At 36.4% G+C, this 12,027-nt stretch overlaps 1 protein-coding gene and 1 non-coding gene across 5 annotated transcripts in view; one reads left to right on the top strand and one right to left on the bottom strand.

Moving 5' to 3' along the window:
* TAFA2 (TAFA chemokine like family member 2) overlaps positions 1–12,027 on the top strand; it is a 514,179-nt gene that overhangs the window by 100,503 nt on the left and 401,649 nt on the right. The window lies entirely within an intron of this gene.
* On the bottom strand, positions 5,328–5,479 carry LOC111561561. The gene has a single exon (XR_002744204.1). It is a non-coding gene; the product is annotated as a small nucleolar RNA SNORA62/SNORA6 family (small nucleolar RNA).

Below are 12,027 nucleotides of genomic sequence, written 5' to 3'. Positions count from 1 at the left end.
GTAGCTTCTTGAAAAAGAAATTTTAAAAAATGCCTATTCAATGAGATTGTTGAAACGTACAATGACATATCCTTAGGTGCTTAGTAAATACAAACATAATTGAACTCAATCAACATTTGTGGGCATTTCTATTATATAACTTATCATAATTGGTCCCATTTTAAATTTATTTATGGCTCCCTGATTATATCATAGAGCAAATTTGTGTTGTTTTTACTCTCTCGTGCATTGCTTTGCTCATCATAGATGTTTGTTAAATGGATTAAAAGTTAAACCCTTTTACTTTTACAGAGTAAATTGGTGGAGAAATGGAGAAACGAGCTCCTCTGAGATAGTTGATATTTGGCAATTGATTTACTATTTAGTATGCCATTTCTTTATTTGTGAATTAATTTTATACATAGAGCAGGTTTACTCAATTGAATTTTAGAGCAGATTTAAAAATAACTGATATAAAATGACTGTAAAACAAATCATAGTATGAATGCAAAAGTGGAAATGGAAGCTGTTATGTGAAGCTATGAGTGTTTTTGCCTTTTCCACATTGCTGTGGCTTTCTGTGTGTGGTTTGTGTATGTTTATATGTGTGTTTCAGTTAGTCATGATAGATTTATAACTATGTCTTAAGGAAGGGAATGGGAATGCTTAGTTGTTAGGAAAATCACCTTCCTGTTTCTCTTTTTTTGCTATCATTTTAGTGTATATGAAGGAATTAGCAACGTATATTTCTACCATGCAAGATTTTCTTTCATTTAGGAAAGTATTATGTAAGTAATATCAGAATTTTGGGATAGCTTATTTTAGAATTGTGTAATAGTTTTCTAAAACTGGACATCAAAGCCTGAAAATTTCATTAAGGGTCAAGAAAAATGAAATTAGATACTTATCCCACACTATATAAAAAGATTGACTTCAGATGAAGATTTCAATACCAAAAACAAATCTTTAAACATTTAGTAGAAAATGTAGGTGAATGTGTTTTAGACCTAGCGGTAGGAAAATATTGCTTAAATAATGCATATAACATGTTGATTATAAAAAACGTAATTTTTACTATGTTAAGAGTAGAAACTTGAGTTCAAGAGATCATTAAATTGAAAGTCCTATAACAAACTAGGGGGAGTTATTCACAATATACACAACTGTCTAAAGAATGGCGTCAAGAGCACAGAAACATCTCCTACAAATGAATTAGAAAAATGGACAAAGATCTTTTTTAAAAAAAATTTTTGGGAGATATGCTTGCATGTGGGGGACGGGTGGAGGGGTTGAAAGAGAGAATCTTAACCATGCTCTGCACCCAACACAGAGCTGGACATGGGGCTTTATCTCATGTTTGTGAGACCATGACCTGAGCTGAAGTCAAGAGTCAGATGCTCAACCAACTGAACCACCCAGGAGCATCATGGGCAAAAGCTCTTAATAGGTATTTCATAGAAGAGAAACTCTTATGACTAACAAACATATGAAGAGATGTTCATTACATCGCCTCATATCCCTTAGTGATGATGGAAATGCAGATAGAGACAATTATACAATATTACTTTATACTCTTCGCAAAAAATTTAAAAGCCTAATAATATCAATTGTTGGAGAGAATATAGATCTGGTAGATGTTCATTGCTCGTCAGGGAGCTAATTGGTGCAATCATTTTGGAAAATACTGACATTTTAGGAAAATTGCAGATTCACACATCCTTTATTCCAGAAATTCCACTACTAGGTATCAAGTGAAACTTGTTTACATGTATAACAGAAAACACGTACAAGGATGTTCATGTCAGTGCTATTTAGGGTATAACCTGGAAATAATCCAAGTGCATATCAGTAGGAGAGTAGATAAATAAATTGTGATGTATATTCACAATATAATATACAGCAGTTGAATGAAGTACAGCGTTTATAAATATGAATGAATCTTAGCAATATAATAGTAAGTTAAAAAACTCAAGTTCTAAAAAATCATTTACAACATACTGTTTTTATAAAGTTAACAACTAAAATATCTCTTAAATACTGGGAGACGTAGTAGTTCTGTATAACAAGGATGTCAAGGGAATTATGAATATGGAATGCAGTATGGTTATTGTCTCAGGAATCGAAAGGGATGCCATATGAGGTAACCACATAGCTGAACATGGGCTATGATTAGAGTGTTGTTTCTTTCAGGTGAGGAGATTCATGGTTCCTACTTATATTATGAAAAATGGCTGAATAAATGAATAAAAGTGGGTCATACAATTATGAATAATAAGAATATGTTATAAGCCAGAAATTATGAGTAATTGAGTAATGCAACTTTGTGCACCAGAGGTACAAAGAGAAAAAAAGGAAATAGTACCCCAAATATATGACTATTACGGAAATTTAGTATTTAACCATATTTTAGTGTATCATTGTACTAATCTCAATGAGATTAGACACTTGAATGGTAAGCATTAAATCATCAACCTAAATATATCTGTTAGATGTGGGGCGGGGGGCACCTGGGTGGCTCAATCCATTAAGTGTCTGGCTCTTGATCTCGGCTAGATCATGATCTCACAGTTCGTGGGTTTGAGCTTCACATCAGGCTTTGAGGTAATAAAAAAAAAGATACGGGGACCTGGATTGAATTTGCTGGGTCAGTATGTGGAACTTGAGATCTAAATGTCTGCTTTCCTCAAAATACACTTCCTGTAATTCACATTTGGTTATATTTAGAAAACAAAATTGGAAGCATCTTAGAATAGCAAAATTAAATCTATTGTGAATTATTGTAAATAAAAATACAATACAAATATCATGTAGTGTATACCACATCCAAAACACAAGAACTAATCAATAAAAGGGAAAGGAACTTCAGCTTACAAAAATAATGGGCAGTTTTTAGAATTTGGCAATACTATTTTGTAGTGAAACATATATATATATTCCCATCTATATTAGCTGCTAGAGCTACCATAGCAAAATACCATATACTGGTTGCATAAACAATGGGAATAAATCTTTTCCCACGGTTCTGAAGGTCAGAAGTCCAAGATCAAGATGTTGGGAGGTTTGGTTTCGAAGCCTCTCTCTTTGGCTTGATGACCAACCTTCTTGCTATGTCCTCATATGGTCTTCTTCTCTGGTCATAGGCATCTCTTTTTCTTATAAGGACACCTGTCATATTAGAGTAGGACCCCACCTTATCAGCCACAGTTAAACTTCATCACCACTTCAAAGAAGTTATCTCCAAATGTGGTTACCTTGCAAGGTATTGGAAGTCGAGATTTGAACATACGGATTTTGGGGGAACACAGCTCAACCCATAGCAACATCCTTTTCTTTTTTTTTTTTTTTTTAATTTTTAAACTTTTTTTTAAATTAATTTTTGAGACAGGGAGAGACAGAGCATGAACAGGGGAGGGTCAGAGAGAGGGCGACACAGAATCTGAAACAGGCTCCAGGCTCCGAGCTGTCAGCACACAGCCCGACGTGGGGCTCGAACTCACGGACCGAGAGATCATGACCTGAGCCGAAGTCGGCTGCTTAACCGACTGAGCCACCCAGGCGCCCCAGCAACATCCTTTTCTGTGACTGTGATTGTTCCAGAGACTGTCTGCTCTTTGCCAGACCCTGTTCTAGGCATTGGAGTACAACAATAAAGCTTATAACTTATGTCTCACAGTGGACATGAAAAAGCAGCAAGGACCCCAAATTAGAGGAAAAATTTTTATGATATTAAATTTGCAAATGCCATTATCCCCACATCCCTGTCATTTTTTACCAAGGGCTGTAGGCTCCCCCCTTAATTGTTTGGAAGAATTAGCCACTTCAATAAAGAAATCCCTGTTGCTACTGACTCTAGAGTCTAGGCATGCTGTTTGTATTTGAGCACAGGATAACAGCTTAAAGAACACCAATAATTAGAAGCTTCTGTCACTGTGCAATTGGTTGTGGACTCATATTTGGAAGACTGTGTTTTCTGTGCCGACAAGATCTTGCTTCATGCTTTAGGTGTGTCATCTCTAAATGTGGTCATCTGGGCCTCTTGCGCCCTAGTGTTAGTTGCTCTAGGGGATGGCTACCTATCTCTTTTGAGGTACTCCTCAGTCCCTCAAAGAGAAGTTTAGGGAAGTCACATAGCACACATTTGAAGTCCCAAGAATAGGTTCCCGTTTTTGTAAAAGATGAACTTTAGTGGTATTGTGTCACATTCCAAAAACTGATACCTTATTGTGCTTGTTTGACAACACAGGTGGCTTTAAGGCAGGAAATAGATGATGTTGCAGAAATGAAGACAAATGACTTAGACAAGATAGGATTTTTTTTCTCAAAACCTAATAGGTGTCAGCAGTCTAGGGTTGGCAAGGTGGGCCTCATCAGAAGGCCCCTGGGAGCAGTCTTCTCCCCCTATCCCTACCCTGCTACCCCCTGTCCCTGCCCCCAGAAAACCAAGGGAACAGTTTTTAGCATCACAGAAGCCTAGGTATAAATCCCGTCCTTGGCCAACACAATCAGTAAGGTTCATTCTGGGCTGCAAGTGCTTGGTTGAAATGGCCCAAGCCATTCAGCAAAATATTTAATGACTCCTTTGCCAAGAATAGGCAGAGTTGGGGCAGCATCTGTGAGGTCATAAAGAATCCTGGCTCTTCCCCCCACTTCCCCCCACCCCAACTCTACTTTGGCCTTCTCATCACATCAATGTTTCATCCTTGAGCTTGTCAATTTATGTTTAAAAAATGGTCCCAGACATCATATCCTCACATCACTGCCACAAACAGGGAGGCAGGAGAGGAGGGAGGGGGACCTTTTCTTTTTGTGTCTTTCTTTCCTCTTTTTTCTCTTTTTTCTCTTTTTCTTTTCAGAACAAAAGTTTCCTAGAAGCCCCTTAGAAAACTTATTCTTGCAGCTTTAAAAAAAATCAGATTATTTTAACTAAAAACAAAAACCAAAAATAGTTCACCCGTTTCTCCCATCTGCCACCCTCCACATCTGGCAGTCACCAATCTGTTCTCTGTATCTTTGAGCTTGTTTATAATGTTACAGTGAACATGGGGGTGCATATATCTTTTCAAGTTAGTGTTTTCATTTTCTTTGGATAAATATGCAGAAATGGGATTGCCAGATCATATGGTAGTCCTATTTTTAAGTAAAACATTTTATGGAAGTAGGGTTGACATACAGTGGTTTCTGAGTTTATGGTATACAACATAGTGATTTGACAATCCTGTATTTTTACACAATGCTCACCATAAGTGTAGTTACCATCCGTCACCAAACAATGTTATTAAAATATTTTTGACTATATTTCCTATGCCGTACTTTGCAATTCCATGACTTAATTTATTTTAATTTTTTATGCTTGCAGCAAGAATTACTATCAAACTCCAGTCGTTAAGCCGGGACCCTTGTGGTGTTAGCGAAAGACTTGCCCCTAATGTAGCATACTCCCTACACTTGTGAGTTCATTGGCCAGCCAGGGCCTCAACTCCGAACTCTAATGACTTATTTATTTTATAACTGGAAGTTTATACCTCTTAATAGCTTCCACCTATTTCGGCTCTTCCCTACATGCTTCCCATCTGGCAACCACCAGTTTCTGGTGGGTTTTTATTAGATTCCACATGTAAGTGAAATCATATGGTATTTGTCTTGTCTGACTTCTTTCACTTAGCCTAATACTCCGTAGGACCATCCATGTTGTCACAAATAATAAGATCCCATTCCTTTGTATGGCCGAGTAATATTTGTCTGTTTATACACCACATCTTTATTCATTCATCTATCAGTAGATTCTTAGGTTACTTCCATATCTTGGCTATCATAAAGAATCCAATAAATAGAGGAGTGCATATATATTTCTGAATTAATGTTGCTTTTGCTTTTGGTGTCAGACACACAAAAATCATTGCCAAGACCTATGTCAAGAAGTTTACCACCTGGGTTTTCTTCAGGGAGTTTTATGGTTTTTAGGTATTACATTCAAGTCTTTAATCCATTTTGATTTAATTTCTGTCTATGGTGTAGGTTAGTGGTCCACCTTCATTCTTGTACAGGTTACTTTCCAGTTTTTCCATCACCATTTCTTGATGAGACTGTCTTTTCCCCATTTTATATTCTTGTCTCCTTTGTCATAAATTAATTGACCATATATGAGTAGGTTTATTTCTGGGCTATGCATTCTGTTGCATTGATCTATGTGTTTGTATTTTATGCCAACACAATACTAAATAATGCTTTAATTACATAGCTTTGTAATATCATTTGAAATCAGGGATGTGATGCTTTCAGCTTTGTTCTTTCTTAAGAAAGAAATGGTCTTTTGTGGTTCCATACATATTTTAGGATTGTTTGTTATATTTCTTTGAAAAATTCCATTTGGGATACCCTCTAAGTATTGTGAAAGTCCGATCAATTATTTTTATTTGTTTTCATACACAGAAAAAAGAACTCATATTTACTTTTACTTTAAAATGCGGTTGGATATTACTTTCCAAGATTAGCTAATATAGCCTTTCTCTCTCCATTCTATTTTTGTTATTCCTTTGACTTCCCTTTATTTGGGAGGTTAGACCACAGAGGGATGCTGAGAGGAACAGAGTCAAATGATTTTAATGTTGAGGCATCTAGAAGTGAGGGGGCTACTGTGGCTGAGCATGAGGGAACACTGGGCAGTAACCTCCTTGGGCCAGAGACCAAGGACAAGGAAGGAAGCTGGATATCTGAGAAAATACCACTGCAGATCAATGGCATTTGAGGGTCAGATTCACCCCCTACTCTAGAATGTGGTACAGTTAAGCTTCCTCCTCAGGATGGAAATTGGATATAACCTTGGGAAACCAGGACTTTGGGGAGGGCAGGTGAGGGTGTAGATGAGAGGCTACATCTTTAAATTTACTGAGGTGTTTCTGTCACACTGTTACAGAAACATCAATATTAAAAAAGTTGTATTACTTGCCCACCTGAGTTTATGGTCTAGGATTTGGAGCTGACACTGTGTATTCCATATATTTTGGTTTTGTTACAATGGCCTCTGCTAACAAGGACTGAAGAAGATTGAGCTGCAGCGTGGCTTAATCCAAGGCTAGAGACTCATGAACTGTAAAAATCATACACAGCTCTTGTAATATGCTGTCATAAATTGAAAAAAAATCAGTACAATGTGAAATACTGATCTTCTGCAACAGCATAAAGATGATCTGTTATATAAACTTGGAAAATGGGGGCCTGGGGAGGGAGGCATACACAGTCTTGGTGCAGTAAGAAGGTAACTCTTGTTAGTTTTTAGCTTGATGATGTCTAATCTGGATGAATTCATTACTTTCTCTTTTAGGCTTGAGATTAAAATAAAAATGGAAGCTAGCCAAATTATAGGTGAGCAATTACTCAGAAGGAGGTCAATATTCCAAAAAAAAAAATTTAAAAAGAAAGGAATTGATAGTTTTAAAAATTGACCTTGCCTAAATGACCAAAATCACACTGCACTTCAACTAATCCATAATTATCAGCCCATGTTCAGTTGAGTGAGGCCCTTGAATTAGAATATGTCCCAAATAAGAACTATGACCAAAATTGTTAATAAAAATAAAATTCTTGGAGGAATCTTTTGGGACTGTTAGAGTTATGAATCATAACAATAAAACAACCCATATATTTACAACAGTGATAATTGATATAAATATAGCCCGTAATATTAAGTAGTGGTTAAAATCCTGGACTTTAGATTCAAGTAGATTCTGATTCAAAGGCTGGCTCTACAACTTAGTATCTGTATCAGCCTGGGCAATGCACTTTGCCTTTCTATAAAATGGGAATATAAGCTCAATTCCATAGTATTATTATCGATATTAAATCTGAACACATATTTAATGGGCCTGGTAATGGTAATAATTTATACTGTTATTAAAAGTTTACTACTTGGAGGTTTAGCAGACTGACCCAATATATTCTTTGTTGGTTTAACAACATATCTTTAATTAGTGAGACTTTATGAGTTTTGCATTATCTAAATAATTGTTATTCATTAAAAATGATACTTGACAAAAACTTCCATGTAGCTTTTCCTAATGTATGGCCAAAAAAAAAGTTATGAAAAGATTATGAATGAAAAAATGATTTTTTAGACAATATTCTTTATGGCTTAGGCAAAATTAAAAAAAATTTTAATGGCCTCTGGTTGATAGTAATGATAATATTATTGTAATAGATACTACAGTAATTTATATTCTATTTAGTAGCATTTTTATTTCAGTCATCCAGGGGATTTTAACAAAATGAAACAGTGAGCTTGTGTATGCTAAATGAGGAAAGAAGGGGTTGTTGTTATGAATTTACACCAAGGAAAATATAAATGCAGAAGAGTTAAGATGTCCAGTAATATGATCCTAATGAACTAATTCTTCTTCCAGGCCTCCTGTTTCCATTTCCTCTGTGGATGCAAGCCTTGCTTAAGAAAATAATTGTAGTTCATTGAGTCAGAATCTTGAAAATGTTGAGGTCCCTAGACTGAAATTAAGAAAACATGGCTTTGAAGATTCTTCAGAAGTCACTACTTGATTTTCATTTTGGACACAGAATTTGGTTTGTCTGGAAAAATCACATGCAAACCAAACTTAGGACTCAGATGGCATTTATTTGATGTTCCCTTTTGCTGCTTGGAAGAAATGGTGTCTTTGTTTTTTGTTCTTTTTTTCCTACTGGCTTTATGAGCTCTCATTGCTCCTCATTCTCAACATCTTTGTAAAGAAAATACTAGAGATATTTTTACACTTTTGCCCAAACTGCAGCATGACCTAAACTTTTGTTTGGCTTTTAATGTTATTAATAACTTTTATTAGCAGTGATGGATAGAGGGTGAATACGAAAGCAAAAATCAGTGCACGAGGAGCATTAAGAAAGCAGAATCCTCCTTGTTAGGGATTTTATCTTGATCTTTGTCAATGAGGGGAGCAGCAGAGGGTGTGATCCTGAGTTCGTAAAGGAAGGGTATCCTTTTTTGAGAGATTTCTCTTGGAGTCAAAAGGTAGAGGTGGTCTCTGAGAAATGGAATACACTGCAGTAAAAGGAAGCTTTTTCAAGCATCTCCATTGCTGCTGCTACTCCTGACAGTGAGGCTATTTTAACTTTTAATTTGCTGAAAGGCAAATAAGGCAGCTGTCTTCACAGTAGGAAGTTCGGGGTGAGTGTTGGAGAAACAGCGTCTCTTTTCATGTAAATTAAAGGAGAACAGACTAAAGAAAAGTTAGCTGTTGCTTTACAGAGTCTCTCTTGGCTAGCAGGCCAGGATGTCCTCTTTAGTGATTCTCTTAGGCTTCCTTTTAATTTGCCGAACACATCAGATCTGAGGGCAGATTTTAGATTTGACAGCACTGAGCATTCCTTCCTTTTTGCCCCTTTCTCCACCTTCCCAAACACCAAAAACCAGAAAACTTTTTGGATGATGTCTGATTTTAGGATTCTGCTTAGTGTTTTCGTTAAACCTTTATTCTTTTCTTTATGATATTCCTTTTTATTGAAGCATTTCTCTAGAGGAATTGAGGCACATGTAGCAAGAACTAAGATTGCACCCATTTTTCATCAAATAGGAGCTGTGTTAGCAACATCTTCAATGGTGCATGTGATCTACTAATGGCTGCAGCCTCTGGATGATTCCTTTTGATGTTGCCCTCTAAAGGTCTCATCAGAAAGCATTACTCTCTGCATTATCCCCTTCTAACTTCTGGTGGTTTTGTTTTATTTGGCTATTGATTGGTATTACACATCCCTCTTAATGCTAACATTAGATGATGCTGTATAAGAGCACTTAGTGGAAAATTACTACATAAAGGTAGAAAGTTCATTAAGTAGTTTGAACTACGTGTCTGGGATACATCATATCAGCCAAATACCTGTTCTGACTATAGGACTGATTGGGAATTTTGCTAAGTTGATTCATTTACCTAACCTCTGCTATACTTTTTGTCATTTGTAGGGTAACATGCATTATTTAAAAGAATGCAAAGCTACCCTTTGTACTCAGTATAATACATTTTTAATGGCTAATGATTGTATAGATAATCTCATGCAGAGGGGCAAAAATGTTTCCCTTTGGTTATCATTATACATTTACTTCTGAACTAATTAAAAATGAAATCATCATCCTTGTCAGAAATGGACAGGAAGACAAAGGGTTATTAAGAGTCTGCTTTTCCCTTGGTGAAATATATTATCAATAATCATTGCAGTCCATAATGCATGTGGTTTGGCATGATGTATTAATTTGTGCTGATTTAATGGTCTAGAAAGCATTTTTGTTTTACCCATTTTGTTGATTTTCTCTTCTGGGGACTTGCAGTAATCACATATCTTCCGTAAATGAGTTTGCATTATGATTATCATACTGAACCTATATGGTGTAAGGTCAAATAAAAATTAAGAGGTTTAATTTTCCCTGTTGAAAATAAGGGAAGAGACTTGTTTTTTCCCTTTTTCCTAGAACACTTCCTTTAGCAAACTTGTAAGTACTTTTTCCTGCCTTTGAAAAGTATATAAATCCTTCTGAAAACCTTATGGACATTTCCTCACCTCTATGACCCAGGAATATCTTCCTTAAGGACCCAGGAGCCATCCCTCTGCAATGTAAACATTAAGGAAAAAAGTGTTCCTCACTCCTGTTACCTGTGGGAGGGTGGGAATCTCACTTTATTGGGAACCTTGCTGCAAAACTACCTCTGGTCATAAAGACAGGAGGAGTTTCTCCTCTTCTGGATAAAGCCAGTTATCTAACACACATGGTCACCTCAAATACCAGGTAAATTTAAGATGAACTATGTGTGACAAATGGTGCTATCGTGTCCTCTTACTTGAGGACTGGTTATTGTTTATCTTGAAAATATGTAGTGAATTGTATCTGCTTGGCTATATAAAACGGTGAGATCCCCTTCCATTCTTGCCATTTCTTAGTGGATTTCATGTGAAGCACATTACATTCTGGTTTAATATTAATTTAAAAGTAAAAGTGTTTTTTTTTCCTCTACTAACTTTGGGAGGAGGATTTCTGAGTTGAGGGAAGATTTAGCTTTAAATTCTGTTTCACCAAAAATGGTCATGGACTATCATAGAAAGTAACACTTTGACCAGCTCATGCCTTTAGTTGTGTTGTGTCTTTCCTTCTTTAATCAGATGTTCAATTCAGAGACAACCCTCTTGGCTGAAACCACTGTGGATTAATCAGTATTATGTAAAAAGAAAACAGGACTGTTCCATTTGCATTTTTTTTGCAGAAGAACGGCATTCCAAATTCAACCCTGAGAGCTATTGTGAAGATAGAATTAGCTAAGTGGCACGTTTGTCACTTTTTCTTTTAATTATTGCTTAATAAATTCTCGCAAAAAATCTATTTATAGGATAATGCTATTCTATTACAGTTACCACTATTCATTTTAAATATCACTTGCTTTCAATTATATTGTTAGTAGGATCCTGCAAAATGTTAAACTTGGCATTGCTAACTCAGAGGTGACTTGTGGCACCGGAATGATTTATGCCTGTGGATTGCAGAGATCTAAAAATAGGGCTTGATGTTACATTAATATGTAGTGCAGTACACACAATAGGGTTAGAGGAGGATGGAGTTTCATCCCTAACTCTCAGTTTTCTTGTCTTTGTCTCTGTGTCTGAGCAGCACTGGAATAATTAGACATTGCTCATTTGTCATTTGTATCATTTCCTATCAGTGCATACCATCGTGCCCTGCCAGCTCCCAGGTGCTTCCGAGGAAGCACGTGGTCTGTAAATAGCCATTCTGCACATCTCTGGTCGCTGTCCTAATTTGAAAATCTCCTTCATAAATTGTACCGGACAATAACAGACCATTGCTGCTAGGTTCTGATGGGGTAAGTGTACAACTCTGACCTTAGCATGAGATCAGAAATGAAAGTGACCAGCTGGACATAAAACAAATACCACAGACTCCAAGAAGGTATTTCTGTTAGCAAGGTGAATGCCAGCGGTTCTGGGCAAGCAGCATTTCTCAAGGAATGGCAAATATTTTGGTCAATGTCTCCCCTGGTTTGATGCCTC

Source organism: Felis catus, chromosome B4 (assembly GCF_018350175.1).
Source record: "Felis catus isolate Fca126 chromosome B4, F.catus_Fca126_mat1.0, whole genome shotgun sequence".
NCBI classification, from domain to species: domain Eukaryota; kingdom Metazoa; phylum Chordata; class Mammalia; order Carnivora; family Felidae; genus Felis; species Felis catus.
The sequence above is the reverse complement of the archived record's forward strand: the minus strand, read 5'-3'. Positions and strand labels throughout refer to the sequence as shown.